The sequence below is a fragment of the Saccostrea echinata genome, unplaced genomic scaffold, assembly GCF_033153115.1.
Source record: "Saccostrea echinata isolate AGI-Se365-2 ecotype Australia unplaced genomic scaffold, CSIRO_AGI_Sech_v1 ptg000001l, whole genome shotgun sequence".
In the NCBI taxonomy this organism is placed as follows: domain Eukaryota; kingdom Metazoa; phylum Mollusca; class Bivalvia; order Ostreida; family Ostreidae; genus Saccostrea; species Saccostrea echinata.
The window spans coordinates 22,334,894-22,356,738 of NW_026889750.1; positions in this window are offsets into that span (position 1 = coordinate 22,334,894).

Genomic DNA, 21,845 nt, shown 5'->3' on the forward strand with positions numbered 1-21,845 from the left:
TATTCTATTCAAAAGCATGAAATGGGCCGTAACTAAATCAATCAATATCAAAGGATCAATGACTATGATCAATACAGGCTCGCAGCAAAAAAAAAAGTAAACTGTCCAATCTTTAAAAACTCGGGGGGGGGGGGGGTAACTTATTAGTTTTTTTTCCCAATGCTAGAATTTATGTATATTTGACTGTGCAGCACACAAACTAGGGGTCTGAAATATAATTATTCAAAAATTAATTACATATATCACATCTAATCAGACAGTTTATTTTTTTTTAAATACAAAATGAAACAAAAATAGGGAATACATGTAAATAAAGGGAAATACGTATAAAATACATGTAATAATCATTTTTTATAATCAGGAGGAAAAGATCCCCGCCATATTTCGCTAATAAAAGCTACTAAAATTAATTTATGAATTGCTTTTCTGCTTGAAGGTTTTGAAGTTTTATAATATGTTTTCCTTAAGAAATATTTTAATATAAATAATTCTAAATTCATCGTATGAGCTTATTGAAATTTCACTGGGTCATATATATAGTTATAAAAATTATGTATACAAAAAAATAAACTTTTAAAATAAAAAAAAAATCAATTTCACACCTCTGCAGTCTCCCCGAGAGCGAGAATAATAGGGACAGCACTTATCAGTAAATGTCAGCACTTGTATAAGTTTTTCAGCAGGGACAGTAAACGGGTCAGTAATTGTCTAAGTTTATCAGCACCGACTAAGATTGTCAGCACTTTTCTAAGTTTATCAGCACCGGCAGTAAAAAGGTCAGTAATTGTCTAAGTTTTGCAGTAAAGGCAGCATATTGTCAGTAATTTTCTAAGTTTGTCAGTAAAAAATGGGAATGTCAGTACGTTTCTGACTTAGAAGTGTAAATGGCAATATGAGAGAGAATTTTTCCTGTATTTAGGAAGTTGAAATAATAAAAATGCATATATGTAGGTATCCTGGTAATGATTTAACACTTGAAAGGAAGGCCAGACAACTGAAGTAAACTTTAAGTCATCCTCTAATGTGGAATTTACATATCTTATCATTAAACAATAAGACAGTTATGTGAATCTCATTATTTTACGATTCACATGCAAAATTATTATCCAGTTTCTCATTCGCTTTCACCACCTCTGACTCTAGTAGAGATGCCTTTAATTGATTAATTAAGTCGACATTTGAAATACCAGTAATATAAATACAAACAAAATAAATAAATAAATACAAAATTTAAAGTATTCTAAAAAATTTAAGCAAAGTGGATTTAAAGGGAGAACTGTATAAAATTTAAAAAGTGATGAATGCTATCTAAATAGGACGATACTTAATACCGCAAATCCTAAACATTCATAGTAGATTTCAAGGGCACATACACGTACATCTCCACAGTAAACATAAATATCTAGCTCAAGAATAATTCAAATTTTATTTCCTATAATATACTCATATTTGAAATAATCGTTCGTAGCTCAGTCGGTAGAGCGCTCGCTTCGTGATCGCGAGGTCGTGAGTTCGAATCTCGGCCGCGACTGAATTAAGTCGATAAAAAATGGGTAGCAACTGTTCCTTCGCCATGCGCTCGGCACTTTGAAGTGAAAGTTGTAGGTCCTTCGGATGAGACCTTAAAAACCGAGGCCTCGTGTCACGGCAGGCGTTGGCACGACAAAGATCCCTCACTGCTCAATGGCCCTGAGTGCCAAGTAAAGGTAAAAATTTGGTGACGTCTCTATATGAGTGAAAAATCCTCGAATGGGACGTAAAACAACATACAATCAATCAATCAATCATATTAGAAATATGGTAGCGAATTATCTATTTGTGATTTAGCCAAGAAGACCTGCATCACAGACTATATTTAGACCAACCAAATGAGCCATCGGTGTAAAAAAAAATAAAACAGTTAAAAATAGACCTTCTTATGTACATAAAATAAAATAAATTCGTTTAAATAATGCATTGTTTTTATTTAAATATACCATACAGGTATCATATTAATACCCAATGAATAGAAAATGCTATTTGTCTTAAGTGTACTTATTAAACGGGATAAAAAATGTTCTGAAAACGGATTAAAATCACGTATCTAATAAATGAAAAAAAACCCAACAACAGTAGATTTTCACTTAATTCACAAAGGAACTAAAAAGTCGGTGTGTTGTCATCCAAATTTAACTAACTAAATACATTTAATCTGATCCATCTCCAGACAAGCAGTCTTTTGTATAATCAACGAAGGGTCGTGGTACCAGCTTTCCATCTTGATGTCGCTGGAAAGACAAATATCATAGCACAGCGGTAATATGTGCACAGCAGCCTAATGTGCGAGCTCCTGATTTACACTGACAATACCAGCCTGTTATTGGATTTCTTTTCTCACAATCATATAAAATCCACTGTATGTAAGTTTTCGAAGAACTATGTCTTGACTTCAATAGACCATCGTCTTGTTTGTGAACAAATAATCATATTTCCCTTCAGGTGTGATATATGTTCTATTGTATATGCCTTAGCCTGCTTTAATTGATATACCCCAACTGTAATATTTCTGAGAGCATCCTCTGAAAGACGAGGAAAATCCTCCATATCAAATCCATCAACTGACTCCCATACACTTCTTTTAGCTGCAAGCTTTTCATTTTTCACCCGTTTTTGTCACTCATTAGTTGTCTTTGACAGAAATGGCATTCGAATTGCTATATATAGCTCCGTGTCCTCAAACTCAAAGTTACTTATCGAAGGTCTGTACTCATTGCACAATGCGCATACAATACGTACATAATCACCAACAAATTGTATCTGTGAATTTGGCCATCACTTGGCCCAAAGCTTTCCATCGCTTTATCCTTTCATTCACCGACTCGACAACCCAACGTACTTATGAAACCATTCTGGACTCGTTGCTTCTTCTGTAGAGTGCTGTTTACCCCCTTTCTAAGTAGCTGTTCCTGTTGTTAATTATACCTTGAAACATTTGCTGAATGGACGAATACATACTCATGACTATTCTGTCAACCATACACGCATATTTTATGTCTTGTGGAGCAGAGATGGTTCACTTGAAAATACCCCTGGGGTTATTTATCACCCAAATCATTTTGTTCCCCTTAAAGTTGAGCACGACTCGTAAATAGGCATACGCCATATTCAATTATACTATCTACGATATGAGCACCGGGATATACCCTTCGCATTCGTTACACCTGACTGCTTTATTGTCACGGGTATCGGCGTGGAATGTCGACAAGTGTTCGTACTGGTTATCTTGCATTGCCTTTGTTTATCTATTTTATTGCAGTTAGTGTATTTGTGTTTGTATACTGCACAGACCTCTGCAACTGTTGTAAGTTTCTTTGGTATTTTACTCTTCTGCCGTAGAATAAGTACACATTTTTTGTCGCTACCGAGTGCTGTCTAACATGCGTCCGTCTACACCGGTGACAACTGATTACATTGAACAGTGACTAAGTGAGCGGCTTATATAGGGGCCCTCGGATATAGCGAGTGAATAATCGAATATGGCGGACAAATTCCTTTTACAAATCGTGTTCAGCTTTAAGCTGTAAGACTCTTCAAAACGAAAATTTTCAAATACTGAGTAATGCAAAACTATTCCCATGAAAAAAAAGAAACAATTGTCTCTCTTGTCATTTTTGCTAGAAAACAAGAACAAACAGCCATTTTAAGAACTGATACAAATCAGGATGCTCTTTTCTCAGAAACAGATAATGACAAGGAAAGAGAACAAAATGAGGTTAACAAACAACCTATCAGTAAACACAAACAGGAACCTGATAAAATGTCGGAGCAGTTTGACTGTTCTGGTGATAATAATGTTTTCTTGGATAGTAAATATATCGCTAGGTCAATAGTAGGGCTTGAATGGAGTATCCCTAGCCTATTATTGGAAATGAACCACATCAACCAAACAAAAGTGTCCGTGCCAAAGAGATCGGGAAAAAACGGTCTTAAATTTAGTTGGTTTAGTTCTTGCCCATGGCTTCACTATGACGAAAATGTTGATGAAGTATTTTGTTTTTACTGCATTAAAGCACCCAAGAGCAGAAGTTGGCAAATCAATGCAAAGAAACAGCTTTTATAGCTGCTGGTTTTGGAAACTGGAAAAAGGCAACAGTACGATTCAAAGAACATGAAAAATCACATTGTCATAAAGAAACAGTAGAGCGCTGTTTAACCTTAACAAAAGAAAACAACAAAAACAAATGACACTGGAGAATCTTTGTGAGAGCCGTATTAAGATCAAAGTAAGGAAAATCGGTTTTGCTTATTAAAGGTTATTTCAACCATTAGATATCTGGCACGCCAAGGCCAACCTTTGCGGGGCGATTGCGATGAAAAGGATTCAAATTTTATTCAGCTCCTGCAATTACGCAGCTTAGATGACCCTTGAATAGAAAGGTGGATGAACAAACAGAAGGACAACTACACATCGCCAGATATCAAAAATAAATTTCTTATGTTAATGTCCAACTCAGTTCGTAAGCAACTTCTACACAACCGATATAAGTAAATTAGATCTCGATGCTCAACTTCAGACTACAACTACAAAAAACCGATTTAAAAATTCCTCCAGAAGAGACTTCAGTGAAGATCGTAATAGTTTACATTAAAAAGAGAAAGAAGTTTGCATTATTCAGTGAAATAAAAACCCTTGATTTTAGTCATGCTTGCCACAAACGCAGTAAGCGAAAGATCTTTTAGTAGCTTAAGGAGAATAAAATCATACTTGAGATCAAGTGTGTCCCAAAGGAGACTAAACCACACCACCATTTAGGAAGACACAGATGAGATAGACTTAAGTCAAATTGGAAATGAATTTGTAGATACCAAACAGCATCGAAAAACAATATTTGGTAATTTTTCGTGAAAACGGACAAATTGTTAAAGCATGTCACCAAATAATGGTATATTTGAACGAAATAAAAAAACTCCAAGTCTCCAGTTCGCATTACCACCCCCCATTTTTTTCTCGCTGGGAGAATTTTGAATAAATTGCCCCCCTCCCACTTTCAAACTCGCTGCTACGGGCCTGATTGGGAGATGGTATACAGCGAGAGTTGAAGTATTTTAAATTCTTTGGACTACAGTTTATATTTCCTCTCTTTTATGATTGGTAGAAAATACATGAAGTGAGAACTCGATTATTTCATTGGTTGTAATGCTGTTTAAAGCAAGGTTAATAATTTTCTGGCAATTGTCTTGAAACTATTTTAATTATTATGATTAATTAATGTAAATACGACGCCAGTTTATTTTTATGAACACACTGGATCCTCGGGAAATGGTACTTTCCTTTGACGTCAGCAATAGGACCACCATTTAAGGTATGTGGATAATTTTGATAATTGTGAGACGTTGATAGCTGCGCACAAAATACACTGTAAATCAATATAAATTATTTGCATTTCGAATTCAACATTGCTAATTCCGATTTTCTTTCATGGGATTGCGATATAGATCTTGATGCATTACTTGGGGAATATACAGAAAAGATCAACCCAGAATTACACCAGAAAAAGGCAAGAAAAGACATTCAATCAGACGGTTTTCAGTGCCCTGTTTGCAGTCGGGTTCTTAAAACCATTGCTGTTTTCCGTGGGCAAACAGCATGATAAACCACACCTTAAAGGTAACAAGTCATAAATATTATTTAAAAATACTGTATATAATTTGTTATTATATATCTTATATATATTTGTGACGAATTCTAAACAGACATTTATACCATTCTGATCTAAATTGTCAAAATGTTATCAGAATCTGTAAACAGTGAAATAACAAATTACTGGTTATTTTTTCAGCACAAGTTGAAGAAAAGAGCCTCCACGGACAGCCCTATTATAAGGAGCAACCCCTCAGATGCCCACACCATTGAAACATTTTCAACCAACATTCAACATTACCCTTGAGAACATGGCCAAGGATCTATGCACCAGTTATTTGGGGACAGTGAAGTTACCAAACTGTGTCGTGTAGTTGTGTGCTTATCAAGAGTTCATAAAGTTTTCCTGGACAATTTTATTAACATTTTTTTTCTGTTGGAAAAACTCTGCAGCACCCTCGACAGAGAGAAATTCCACCATACCAGAGTGAGCGAGGATTTCATTAGAGGATACATGCTCTTGTTTGCAACCTTCACTTTTCAGGCCCGTAGAACGCGGGGGGAGAGGGGCTGTCCCCTTTTTTTCTCAGTATAGTTTTTGCTATAATAGTAAATTTTCCTTTAGATGCTGGTTGCCCCCCCCCCCCCCGACTTCTTGATGTTGTAATGTCGAGAACTGGCAAAATCCAGGATTTTGACAGTAAATTAGCTTTTTTTTTTTTTTTTTTTTTGCTTGTCATAGATTTTTTTTTTTTTGGAAAGTTGCCCCCCTCCCCCACTTTTAAAACTGTTGCTACGAGCCTGCTTTTACTGGCCAGGCTGTATGTGACTGTTAACATTCTGATGATGGAGCTCATTGGGAACCTTATCAGTGAACAAGTGAAAAGGGGACTGAAAAACGAAGTGGTGGAATATGAACGGATTTCTGACAGTGATCAGTGCATATTATTTTACATTTGTGGTTTTACTTGTATTGTTCCTTCCCTAAAGAAACGATAGCTAAATGTTGGCCTCCTTATTCCATGTGATGAGTTCTTCCTTCTGATTCGAGAATTCGAGCCACTCATCAGACAAGAAGAAGACTTGAAGAACTGTACTCGAATCATTCATGGTGAAACATTGTGAGAAACTCTTTGGTGAAATGGAAGAACAAATCCAGGAAATGATGCTGGAGGACGTTCTTAACCCTTTTCTCACTATTCGAGGATATTCAATTACCCGTTCAACAACAAAAGATGTCAAAGTGCCAAAGAAACAGTCGTTTGGACTACGTCGTAGAAGTACCTTAAAGGACATAAACTTAAGTTTTTAACTGTCTGCTTTATCATGTAAATAATGTACATTTTCATTAAAGCATTTTTTTTTCAAATTTACAAAAAATAAAGATCAGTTGTTCAGTCATCATTTCAGTTAATATATTGATATTTTAAAAAATGTTGAAAAGATGGGTGCACTTTAGAGTGTCATTTGGAGCCTTTTCGGCCACCCATTTTAAGCCTTAAATTAGACTATATTGCTAAAGTAATCTATGATTATTGTGCATACATATGCTTTTGATATTTATACTTCGAATATTTTGTTAAACATATTGCTATAATTCCACACAACGTCATTGAAAAGAACATGTATAAGCCCTAAATTCCGGAAATTTGAACTGGACCACTTTCGAATTTAAGGTACCCGCAAATGGGCGGAGATATTTAAATCGCATGGAAGTGGAATGTAAACATTTGCACATTATTTCCAGATTGGTTCTACAGTATGAATTTAAATGGAGGAGAGAAAGATTGTGTAGTTTCATGATTCACACAAATAATAAATGATTCATGGCCATACATATTGATCATTATCACGATTCGTATCCATATGTTTGATGCCTAGCACCGAATTAGATCAATCTTAAGTTTTCGTATATGATAAAAATGCCCTCTCTTTTTTCTTAAGCTTTATCATTTTTCGTTTTATATGCTGAATGCTTTTCAATTCAAAGAATGAATGTATGTTTTAAGAAAAATTCACATGTACATGACTTCGATGTCACACTACATTTAATCGTAATTCACTGTACATGTAGTACGTACTAGAGTAATACAAACGTGCAGTGAAACAAATTATACATGTATGTAGTACTCACGGTGATACATATTTTATTATATGCATGTATAGATAAATAACATTCGGAAATGAAATAAAAAATTAAAGCTTAAAATTTGAGTCGCTAGGTTAACATGAAAACTCCAAGAAATACAAACTACCGGTATCTGTAATTTAAATTAAAGATTTTATTGACGGAACACGTATATTTCAGATTAAAAAACATGGTCAACGAAATTCTACAACGTTACTATATCGATAATCACTTGCTTATGTCTTCAATATCTCTTTCATTTCGGCAATCCAAATATTGTCAGGTATGATACTAGTGTTTAGGGATGTGTCTGTAGATGCCTGCAGACCATGATACAGAGGCGACATGAGCTAACACAGCTACATACTAATCGTGCACTTGATTTGCACTGGCAATACCAGAATTTCCTTCAAAATACCAGACGAAAAACACAATTTAGTGAAAGAAGACAAGGTAAACTTTAAGACCCTAATAAAATTTTCGCAAAATTCTTCATTATTTTGAAGTTGTTCAGGCCGGTATAAACGGTGAGATTTGTAGTTACTGTATAATACAAGTATTATATTTGTATTATAATACTTTCTGTACACACGTTTATACGTTTTAGACTTTAGGGATTTCTATGTTTCCCTCGCAATATTTCTCTCTCTCTCTCTCTCAATAGTGGAAAACGAGGTTCAGTTAGCAGTATCTGTTATCGTATTATGCATTGCATTAAAACTGAAAAAAAAAAACAAAACAAAAAAACATCGTAATGAAAACAGCGGCGGAACACTCGTATATGTACTTGGTGCACACAATGCATCGCTAGATGAGGTGCAAAGAGAAGATCCCAGTAGTTATAAAAACTTCTTTAGAATAGATAACGCTGCATTTGAGCAACTTTTACAATCACATGTAGTTACTCCTTTTGATCTTCTTCCCATAAAACAACGAGTGTTTCGATATTTTTACTGCTAAAGTCGAGCATTATTTACCACGTGCTTTTTTTGTTATGATAAAAATAGGATGACCACAATGTGAGTACTTTTGATTGGTTTAAAAATGAAAGGTAATTTAAGACTTGTATTAAGAAATAGAGCATTCCCCTATTCCTAATACAGTTTTATAAGATTCGAAAAATCTTAGGATTCACCGTATTAAAAGTCTATACATAGTCAGATTTTGTACTTAAAATACATATCCGTGTGTACAGCCTGAAGTCCATTGATAGACACAATGAAAGCATATTGAACAGTGGAATGTCACGTGAGTAAAGTGATTATAATATCAAACAGGTCAAAATAGGTTGACACTCGGTGACCTGTTAATTTAGTAGCTAACCCGACCGTAGTTTGGAGAATTTAAAAAAAAAATTACATATGAGCCGCAAATTGTCCAACATTGCCCTTTGGATACGTATAAGTTTAAATCAAAATACACTTTCTGTGTAAATGAGAAGAATGGACAAGTCGATGTAAACAATGTCGTTGAAAACTGGTATGCAAATGAATAACAATAGAAATGTGACAAAACTGCTAGACCCCTGTCGCAAAAACCAGTGTCGCTTGGCATAATTTAATATTTTTATGTGATATAATATATCAAACCCTGCTCTTAAGATATTGTTTAGTAATTCTGATTCAAAAAGTTTATAAATTTTGGAAATTTATTATTGGCAAAGCACCGGGATCCAACTCTCATAGCTTAAGTGCACTGATCCTTTGACATTTATTTAGAACAGAAAATAAATAAATAAATAAATCATCATCATCATCATAATAATGCTTTATCATTGTAAATGTAAATACAGGAACCCCCAAAAAGAAAAACAATTCACTAGTTTATTTTAAAAGTTTATTTTCAAAACACGCTATTCTTCACTTGTTCTATTGACATGCATTACAAATATCTTGTTGAATGTTAATACTTGTAAATCAGTCTTAGCGCTTTCCTTGTTCTATTTACAGTGCATTTCATTATGATTGAATGTTGCAATATAGAATAAAAAGCCGTTGAATGCTGATATTGGAAATAAATTTTAAAAAAGTATACTTTCTTCTTTTTTCCAAAATTAGTTATGAAATCATACAAGGAAAATGTTGCCAATAATAGAAAAGACAAGTCTGATATTAACAGAAGTATAAAACATTGTTGGAAGGCCAAAGAAGTTAAAAAAAAAACTGGAGAATGTTTGTGGACGAAAAAAGTATGCAAAGAATTATCTAGATAAATCTAGCATGTATTATTTTCTCTCAAAGACGCAATACTGGAAGGGGAGAAAGGGTTAATAAAATTTGTACAATATCACGAATGGTTAAATTGTGGGTTGTTTTGAAGTATACATGATATATAAATAAATATATATGCATGAGACTTAAAAACATGAATCGACACAACAATTTGTTCTTATAAGGACAGTGTTACACTTTTTACAGTAACACAAGAGAGTATTAAATTGGGCTCAAAATTGTACACTACATGTGCATACATAGTACTATATATACAATTATTGCAAAATTTCAAAATAATAGCCGTGTTTGAGTTATGCCGGAACACCGTTTTTATTCCCCGTTTAGTCACGCCCATCACGTGATTTTAGGAAAATGTCCCACAGGGTTACTCCCGGTTTACATTCGAGTCGGGTTGTTTACTTTAGTTACGCCTGAAATCGAGATTACATGTGTATGTACGCCTGAAATCGTCTATTTATGTGTGTAATATAATGTGTTTACCATGAAGGTAGAAATATATTTTAATATACGTTTATTTGAAATATCTAGGGTTCTCCTTTCTGAGTTGAAAACCAGTTCTTGTACATGTACATGTGTGCCTCGATATCAGTATCAGTTATGTTATATTTAGGAAATAATACATAGTAAAAACGCTGTTAACGACCACTTTGTTGTATTTTACTCTATAAGATGTACATGTACTTCATTCTAGAACGTGTAGTGTCAACATGCGTTGTCGTGAATTGTCAATTGGGCGGAATTGCAGCAACTGTAAAAATAAAGGGGGGGGGGGTGAAAAGGAGACCTTACATAAAATTGTTTTGTCCTCTATAAACACACAAAGTTCTAAACGTATATATGATTGTTACACGTATTTAAACATTATTCCAATAAGTGATGAAATGGAAATTCATTGTAAAAAGCCTGACAATTGGGAACATCAGCTCAAAAGTCATCATCTCATGATTTGTTCATATTCCAAATTCCACGCACAAGATTAAGGCATTTTAATGCTAGAATTTTGAGGAAAAGAGACTTCTTCGGTTTCTTAAACTGCATCAATATAAACATGTAAAATCCCTTAATTCAATAAGTCAAATTGAAAAAATATCTTGCTACTGCTTGACACTAAACTTATCCAAGATCTCCAATGATGTACGACTGAGGAAATACATGTACCTTGTATTAAGTGTATCAAACTTGACACTGGAATTCAAACTAAAGTTGAGTGTTCTACCTCAGTGGTGGTCAAGATACTGCACAGAAAATCAAAACTGTGTAATATTTAAGCATCTACACACACCTGTAACTGGAAAGAGGAAAAATGTGACGGACCAGACCTGGATTCAAAACCCAGGCATTTGCATCACTAGTCAAGTGCTCTATCAATTGAGCTATCTGGCTACCAGCAACTGAACCTGCCTACTGGGTAACTGCCACACACTCAATAACCCGCAATATTGCTGAAATGCCACGTATCAATATGCAGTTTTATCAATTTACAAAATCTCATGCCCATACACATACATGTATACAGTGAAAAGTATAATTTATATTTTGAATTTTTTTTTTATTTTAGGTTTAGAACATATTTTTGAAAAAAAAAAACAAATAAAAATCATTTAGCAACATTCAAAACAGTTCCTCAATGTATTTAAAATTGTTTCATTCAGATACTAAGACCACCTGAGAGTATTATAAAGCAAACAAAAATACTATCCAACTGTTCTGCAATTTTAGTTGCATGTTTCACCACAGTCCAATATTTTTTCTATGATAAGCCAAACATCATATCTATGTTGACACGGTGGAGGAGTGCACAGTAAGTTTTAAGGTTTAAGACACACAGAAAGCTTCTGATTGGCAGGACTTAAGCAAGCTCTTCTCCCTAAAACATAAAAATGGGTATCAGCCTAAATAATCTTGCTGAAAATATGTGTACTCTATATAAAGTTTAGCACAATAATTTATTACTTCATTTTATCAAATTTAAAAAAAAGATATGGATTCTGTCTTGTATATTTAATTGTATAGTCCATGACAATTTACTCAAACACTGAGAATACAGGGAATTTTTATACTATTACATATACATTGCATTATGAGGATTTAATACAGCAGACATTGATTTTTCATTAGCAGGTATACATATTATCAATCTTGTGAAATTTATAACTTACACAAAACTTTCAAAGCCATGCTTTACAGATGGAATGAGGTGATCTGTCATAGTGGTACTCCAGCAACATCCTGTATGCAGAGCTTTTTCGTTAACTGTGGTAGAATCTGAGTGTTCTTTTCTATACTTCTTCTCGTCAGGGAATGTACTTTCCTGGAAGCATTGTAAAGCTACATGTACTTTACTGATCAGATTAACCCCCTTTTTTTAATGTATAAATCATAATTGGAAACATGCAATACTTTTCCTTAAAAGATGACTTATCTCAATGATATTTGTAATGGACACAGTCAAGTTTCATGTACATGTATACATAGTTATACTTATGCCTTAGCCCTATCTTTTAAATTTATCAGTGTTTCTGTGTGGTGTTCTCTAAAATTCATTAACAACTACTTACAAAATTGTAGCTGTCTGGGAAATAACATTAGGACAAACATCTCTGTTGCGTTAATGTCCTCATTAATTAAGTTAACTGAAACTGAAATAGAAGTTTTTAATTCTATTTTGTTCAACTCTGCATTATTTCTTAAAAGTGAAATCTTAGCCCCCCCCCCCCCCCATCGCCCGTGTAACACTTTCAAACTGTATTTCGTTTAAAGATACATGTATCATAGTACAAGTAACTTCATCAGTTTTCCATTATTTTTAAAATTATTATCCAATATTGTTGGCCCTACTTTCAATAAAACAAATTGATTTCCGTACCTTTGCTCAGTCGCACCTGTATATCTTCTGCAATATTGACGTCTGGTCGAGTTTTTCAACGAGGACAACAAAAGTGGTGTGTGCAAATAAATTTTCTAGACAATTCCATGCTTTCAATTTAAAGGAAATTTGCATGACAGTAACAGAGTTAATGATAAAAGATGAAAGTTTCCAATATAAACAAGGTATTGAATATTACGCAGGGGGATAAAACGTACGCTCAACTAGGACCTCGGGTCACCCGCAAATAGTTCGTCATTTTGCGTAGTAATAAAACATTATATGAGCTCTTCAGGCATTAAAGGCACAAAAGTAAATTCATCTGTATCAATATGGTGACCTCAGGTCACCCTATATTTTGATTGAATTTTATTAAAAAAACAGTTTTCTCTGTCTTACTCCAAGACAATTATATTAATAACTTTATATAGATCTTTCTAATAGATTAACAGAGACGTGAAGGTATGGTTTTAAACATTAAAACATCACAACAAGTTAATGTCATAATTAAGGCTCGGTGTCGGACGCCCCCCCCCCCCCCCTTTCACAAATGTTTCACTGGTTAACTTTATCAAACAATACATGTATTATTATCAGCAGTTTGAGAACCAATGTCTTTGTTACTGTGTTAAAAATTACACACAGGAAAATTGAGACTTTTTCTTCATTCGTTCAGTCATAGACCTAAAGTGTTCAATTTAAGTCAATGGTTCAGTATTATCATCAGTCATCTACGATACTTAACTCTGCTTAACTAAAAGACAACGAAAAAAAATAAAGGCAAAAAGAATGAAATATTTCTTTCACTCTATAATTTATCCTATCTTACATCTGTTCCTATAGAAAAAGGAAAATCCACAGACTTTAAGAACTTTAAATGAGAATAAAATTTAGTCCAAATTTAGTTTTAATATCCTGAATTTGTTTTAAATTAACTGATTTTCAACTACAAATTCAAATAAAAAGGTTGAGATACCAAACAGAGATTGATCTCAAAAATCCTATTAACAAAGGAATTTGAAAACAGAGTATAAAACACAGATTCCTAAATTCCTGAGATAGGATCAGATGCATGGGAGGGATCATCCCTGGTCACATCAAATTTATTGTCACAAGCCTGCTCTGAGCAATATCTTGCATATGGAATGATAAAATAATGTGTCATATCAATGCGGAGACCGGAAGTCATCAGGTATTGTATATCAATAAGGAGACAAAAGTGTGCAAAACAGTCACCAGATACCACCAATGTGGAGACTAGTGGTAAACCAATGATTCATATCAAAACGGAGACTAGAGGTCACCTTATATTGTACATCAATAGGGAGACCAGAGGTCACCTTCTATTGCACATTAAAACGGAGACCAGAGGCCACCTTATATTGTACATCAATGGAGAGACCAGAGGTCACCTTATATTATACATCAATAGGGAGACCAGAGGTCACTTATTATGTACATCAATAGGGAGACCAGAGGACACCTTATATTGTACAGAATTAGAGAGACCAGAGGTCACTTATTTTATACATCAATAGGGATACCAGAGGTTACTCATTTTGAACATCAATAGGGAGACCAGTGGTCATCTTATATTTTACATAATTAGGGAGACCACAGATCACCTTATATTGTATATCAATAGGGAGATCAGAGGTCACCTTATATTGTATATCAATAGGGAGACCAGAGGTCACCTTATATTGTATATCAATAGGGTGAACAGAGGTCACTTATTTTGTACATCAATATAGAGACCATAGGACACCTTATATTGTAATTAATAGGGAGACCAAAGGTTACCTTATATTGTTATTCAATTGGAAGACCAGAGGTCACCGTATATTGTACATAATAAGGGAGACCAAAGGACACCCTATATTGTACATAATAAGAGAGACCAGAGGTCACCTTATATTGTACATCAATAGGGAGACAAGAGGTCACCTTATATTGTATATTGTACATCAAAAGGGAGACAAGAGGTCACCTTATTATATACATCAATCGGGAGACGAGAGTTCACCTTATATTGTTAATCAATAGGGAGACAAGAGGTCACTTATTTTGTACATCAATAGGGAGACTAGAGGTCACCTTATATTGTACACAAATACGGAGGCCAGAGGACACCTTATATTGTAAAGAATTAGGGAGACCAGAGGTAACTTATTTTGTACATCGATAGGGAGACCAGAGGTCACCTTATATTGTACATTAATAGGGAGACCAGAGGACACTGTATATTGTACATAATTAGGGAGACCAGAGGTAACTTATTTTGTACATCAATAGGGAGACCAGAGGTCACCTTATATTGTACATAATTAGGGGGACCAGAGGTCACCTTATATTGTACATCAATAGGGAGACCAGAGGACATCTTATTTTGTACATAATTAGGGAGATCAGAGATCACCTAATATTGTATATTGTACATGAATAGGGAGACCAGAGATTACTTTATATTGAACATCTTATTTCCCTATTAATGTACTTTATAAGTTGATCTCTGGTCTCCATAATGATATCTCTCAGTTGATGCAATACGGAAGAGCATGTTCTACGTATGAACAATTTTTAAAACGAGGTAAGTTATTGACAAAGAAGTTGATGAAGCAAGAATATCAGTAGTCTCGTTTAACGTTATCATTAAGTAAGTTCTATGGTCGATATAATGACCTTGTTGGCAATTAAGTCAAATGCTGACTGACTTTTTTCAAACTGATTGTTGGCCCATTATTCACACACTGAGTTGTCCACGGATTTTTCCGTTTTTTCCCGAACATGATAAGGAGCACACGGCGGGTGTGACCGGTCGGCATGGGATGCTCACTCCTCCATGGCACCTGATCCCACCTTTGATATTTAGGAGGTCCGTGTTTGCACCGCTCCTATTTTGTAATGTTTAATGGACTTTTGAGCTCGAATACTATTCGTTATCTCCACATATTTCATAATCTTTATTTGTGTTATGATATAAAAGAACTGTTGCAATCTTTGCTTATGTAAGATATGAGAAATTATGGAGTGAAAGAAGTAATTTTTTCTTCACATGATTAAATGTTCAGAAGCTTATTTCCATAATTATTGCCTTTATTTTGTTTTTGAGTTGTCTTTTAGTTAAACAGAGTCTAGTATCGTAGAAGCCTGATCTCTGCATCCATATAAACTTTTTGTGATATCTGGTCTCCCTATAACACTGTAATGTACAATATATGGAGACCTCTGGTCTCCGTATTCATTCACAACTTTACGTGACCTCTGCATTGTCTCCCTAATTATGTTTTATATAAGAGGACCTCTGGTCTTGGCATTTGTATAAACTCTATATGACCTATGGTCTCTCTAATGATCAACATAAGGTAACCTTTGGTTTCCACAATGAAGTACAACATAAGCCTACTGATATACAACATAAGGTGACCTCTGGTCTCCCTATTGATGTATAATATTATGTGACCTCTGGTCTCCCTATTGATGTACAATTTAAAGTGACCTTTGGAATCCCTTATGATGTACACTATAAGGTGTCCTCTGGTCTCTCTATTGATGTACAATATTAGGTGACCCCTGGTCTCCCTATTGATGTACAATATTAGGTGACCTTTGATTTCCCTATTAATGTAAAAAATAAGGTGACTTCTGGTCTCCCTATGGATGTAGGATATAAGGGGATCTCTGGTCTCCCTGTTAATGTAGGATATAGGGGACCTCTAGTCTCCCTATTGATGTAATATATAGTGTCCTCTGGTCTCCCTACTGATGTAGGATATAAGGGGACCTTTGATGTACAAATGATCTCTGGTTTCCCTATTGATGTACAATACCAGGTGTCCTCTGGTCTCCCTAAAGATGTAGGATATGAGGGGACCTCTGGTCTCCCTATTCATGGCCGTAGGAACCGGGGGGGGGGGGCACGGGGGGCCGTGCCCCCCCCCCAATAATTTTGCTAATATATAGAATACTATAGAAAACATAGCTACTACATGCTTGTGCCCCCTCATTAATAACGTCTGATGACCTTTTTTTTTTTTTTTTTTTGCTTGTCAAGGAGTCGATAGTGCCCCCTCAACTGAAAATGTATGATTGTGCCCCCTCAAAGTGAAATTGCTTCCTACGGGCCTGCTATTAATATTGGATTTAAGGTGACCTCTGGTCCCCCTAATTATGTACAATATAAGGTGTCCTCTGGTCTCCCTATAGATGTAGGATATAAGGGAACCTCTGGTCTCCCTATAGATGTAGGATATAAGGGGACCTCTTGTCTTTCTTTTGATGTACAATACAATGTGATCTTTGGTCCTCCTAATGATGTACAATATAAGGAGACCTATGGTCTCCCTATTCATATAAACTTTATGTTTCCTCTGCTCCCCACATAAAGAATATGGAAACATGAGTTTGTCTTATATTGTACATCAACAAGGATATCAGAGGTCAGACGAAGTGGTATATGAATCAGTAGACCAGAGGTAATCTTATATTGTTCATTATTAGGAAAACATGAGGTCACTTGAAGTTATAAGAAGTCAATTTAAAAAATATGGCATTTGAAGAATTATTTTTCAAATTCACTCCAAACAAAAATTGAGACCTTGATTTTTTTTTTACAAGCAAACAATTTCACAATTTCTCCAAATTAATTCTCTAAATTTATGTAATTGGATGGGGGATGACATTAGACAACTTTTCCTTCATATACAGTATATGTATCCCACAAGCAATTGACAATGGGTCCATGTTTTTTAAGTTTATTATTTTGGAAAATATACTAGTAGTTTTGATTCGTTTATGAATTTGATAAGTGTAAATTCCAGGGAAAGGGGAGGAGAACTTCAGCCTCCATCCTTGCAAGACTGGGCATACATCTACTCTGTAAGATTAATATTAACCAGAGGTTTACTAGAGTTTTAAACTGATAAGGTCGCCTATTGAGGTATGACCTCAAAAGGGAGACCAAAGGACACCCAATATAATTTATTACAAATAATTATTCCATTATTCTTTAAGGATCAGTGAAGAGTCCGAGCGGGTTGGGGGGCAAGACCTACAATGTACCTCCTCCCCCTGCCGGTTAGATCTGCGAATGCAGAGACAGGAGGTCGCCTACCCTGATATATTAATAAGGAGATCAGAGGTTAGGTACTGTGTTAAATAGATACTATTGCCTTACATGGAATAATATTATTAGGGAGACCACAGGTTACCCTACGTAATCCATTGCTGTATAACATGTTTTATAATATATTGCAGTCAATGTTGCTCCCCCCTGTATCTTTCCTCATATCAGATGATTATTCCTTTGACAAAAATAGATTTTCTGTTTGTTGTTTTACACCGTAAAGGCTTCACAGTAGTGCGATTTATTCTATTTTCACTTTACGGTTGCAATGCACTACATTTTGTCGCGGAGTAAACAGGTTTGATAGTTGTGAACTGAGCCGGTGACCTAAGGTCCTAGTTGAGCGTACGTTTTATCCTTCTGCGAATATTACCGGAAGTAACGTTGAGGAACATTTTTGATGCGGCTGACTAAAAGGGGAGTAAAACGGTGTTCCGGTATAACTCGAAACACGGCTATTATCAAAACACAATCTTTTCTCTGCAATAAAAGAAAAGTCCATTGTGGAAAAAATATCAAAAATGTTTCATCTTGACTTGCTTTCCTACACATTCATTTTTTCCTCCTCAGTAATGGCTGATTATGAATGACAGGAACGTTACGAGTAATAATACCTCTTTTGATAGCCAAGGCTTGAGTTTTTATATGTGTCATTGTATTCCGGACTTCATACACTGTAGGTTTTATACGTCTCTGAATCAATCAATCTTAAAATATCACAAAATGACCAAAGGAAACTTGCAATAAATTAAACTGGCACATTAATATGTTTTTAGCAACTATTAAGTGTTTCTATATTTTCATGGTTAACAGAAATTGCATGCAAACATTAAAATTTGTGTTTAAGTAATTAGACAGGGCGACACGGAGAAACAAGGAAGTAGGATGCTACATGTATATATAGACCCAGTGTATCTGAATTCGAACTACGTGTAAAGAATAAGTACAAATCAGATCTTCGTAATATTGATGTGATGACTTAATCATTTATAAGGATTTTTCAGCGATACCCGGCGAGGTATATTCTCAATATTATATAGATCTAGCAACACACCGTCTTATGTATGTGTATTACATGCTATAAATATGAACACTTTTTTAGGTCACCTGAGTCACTCAGGTGACCTATTGCTATCTGTTTTCGTCCGTCGTCGTCCGTCGAGCGTCGTATGTTAACATTTGAACATTTTCAGCTTCTTCTCTGAAACCGCTGAACCAATTTTATCACATGGCATCTATGTGTGAAGAGGAACAAAATTTGTGAATATCATGGTCCCTGCCCCCTTGGGGCCTGAGGGGTGGGGTTAAAACCACCAAAATTAATGCAATCTTTAAAAATCTTCTTTGCTCCTGGACATCAAGCAGTCAAACTGTTGGCATGATTGTAATAAGCATTGAGCCCTCTACCAAAATTGTGAAATTCATGGCCCAAGGGTCAGGGGTTCTGGAGGGCGGGACTATATAGATCATATAGTGAAAGTGCATTATTTCTTTGAAAATCTTCTTCTCTACTCCTGGGTATTATTGAAACAAATTAAATACATAGTTATGATAAGCAAGAGTGGTCTACCAAAATTGTGAAATTCATGGCCCTAGGGTCAGGGGTTCTGGTGCTAGGTCGGGACTATACAGATCATATAGTGAAAGTGCATTATTTCTGTGAAAATCTTCTCTACTCCTGGGTATTATTGAAACAAATTAAATATATAGTTATGATAAGCAAGGGTGACTCTACCAAAATTGTGAAATTCGTGGCCCCAGGGTCAGGGGTTCTGGTGCTAGGGTGGGGCTTTATAGATCATATAGTGAAATTGCATTATTTCTTTGAAAGTCTTCTTCTCTACTCCTGGGTATTATTTAAACAAACTAAATACATAGTTATGATAAGCAAGGGTGACTCTACCAAAATTGTGAAATTCATGACCCCAGGGTCAGGGGTTCTGGTGCTAGGGCTGGGCTATACAGATCATATAGTGAAAGTGCTTTATTTCTTTGAAAATCTTCTTCTCTACTCCTGGGTATTATTGAAACAAATTAAATACATAGTTATGATAAGCAAGGGTAGTGAATTTCATGACCCCTGGATCAGGGGTTCTGATGTTAGGGCCGGGCTCTATTTATTATATAGTGAAAATGCATTAATGCTTTAAAAATCTTCTTCTCTGCTTCTGGGTATTTTTGAAACAAACTAGTAAGTACATTGTTATGATAAGACATGATGCCTCTTCCAAAATTGTGAAATTCATGGCCCCAGGGTCAAGGGTTCTAGTGAAAAGGTTTGGGGGGGGGGGGGCTGTATTGATTATATAGTGAAAAAGAGTGCTTCTTCCAGAGTAGTGAATTACATGACCCCAGGTCAGATGTGCTGGTGCCAGGGTTGGGCTCTTGATAATATATTGAAAATGCATTAATTCTATTAAATAATTCTGTCTGCTCCTTAGTGTTAAGCAGATAAACAAAATGATTACTTATGATGAGCAAACTTCTGGTCCCAGGGTGAGAGACTCTAGTGTTTCTCGGTGGGGAGGGGGGGGGGGCTCTATTGATGATATAGTGAATCTGTAGTAAAAATGCATTATTCCTTTAAAAACTTTTCACTTGGGTATATCAGAGGCAAAAAGATTAAAAGTTTTAATAAGGAAGGGTATTTTTACCAGATTTTTGAACATCTGGACCATTTGGTCAAGTGTTCTGGTCCTGGCCAGGGCTCTATTAATTTGTACTACTGAGAGGAGTTATTCCCCTTTGCTATTTACTTTTGATAATTAATCACTGTAAACAATGTACTTGAAAGGTTAATAGAATCAGAGAATTATGCAAGAACTTTTATAGTATAATACAAAAAGTATTTTCATAGTTTTAATGATCAAGTAGACTTGTAAGTAATAGATAAATAAAAATGGAAAAAAAATAACCTGTCTTATTAAATGTTCATCAAAGACCAAGAGAGGCCAATGTAAGAGGTTTCAACGAGGAATTAATATAGTACAGAAGCACTGATAGTTTTTTAATGTACTGTATAGTGATAGTGATAAATGGGGAATAGATTAGAACCTTATTTATAAACTGTCAATGAATACTAGATTAATTATTTTGTTGATCCTGATCACCATATTTTTCTTGCTTTTGGGGAACAAAGCTTCACCTTTCAGTTCATTTTATACTCTACGGATCCTCTAAATTTTATTATACTCAGGTAACCGTTAAGGCCCTTGGGCCTCTTGTTTAAAAAATAGAGATAGGCCGCACAATATCACCATCGTAATTTTTTGCATATAAAATGCTTTCAAATCGATGTTTCATTTGTGAAAATTTCAGAGTGACGATATAATACGTTCCTATTGAAAAATGCCTGAAAGCTCGCAGATTTTTAACGATTTTTCTGGAAATACGCATTCCGTGCATATTTTGACCACGAATAAATAGTGTAAAAGGGGATACATTCTCTCAGTTTGGGTGTATTTTTTAATCAAACATACATCCAACCTTTATTTTCAATGTAAAGTTTTGATTCAGCGTAAACTATAATTTTTGGAAATTCTCCAATTAACCAAATATTATACAAAACGAATCTTGTCCTTAGTTATTTATGTAGTTTTTGGCTTTTTAGACTCTTTATATATAGCAGGCTCTATAAATATCTGATCATTTTTGTTTGAATGAATGGCTCTAAACCATCAAAGATTTGTGATGTTTGGTTTTTGTAATTACAACGTCTCTTTAAAATGCTCTTTATTTTCCAGCTGGTATTTTCACCAATACCTTGTTTAACGTTTAACGGGGTAAGTTTTGAAAATTGGTTTACCTGTATTTTTTTTTCTTTACAAAGGAGTACGGTAGTAGTAATAAAAGCCATGCAAGTATGTTGATAT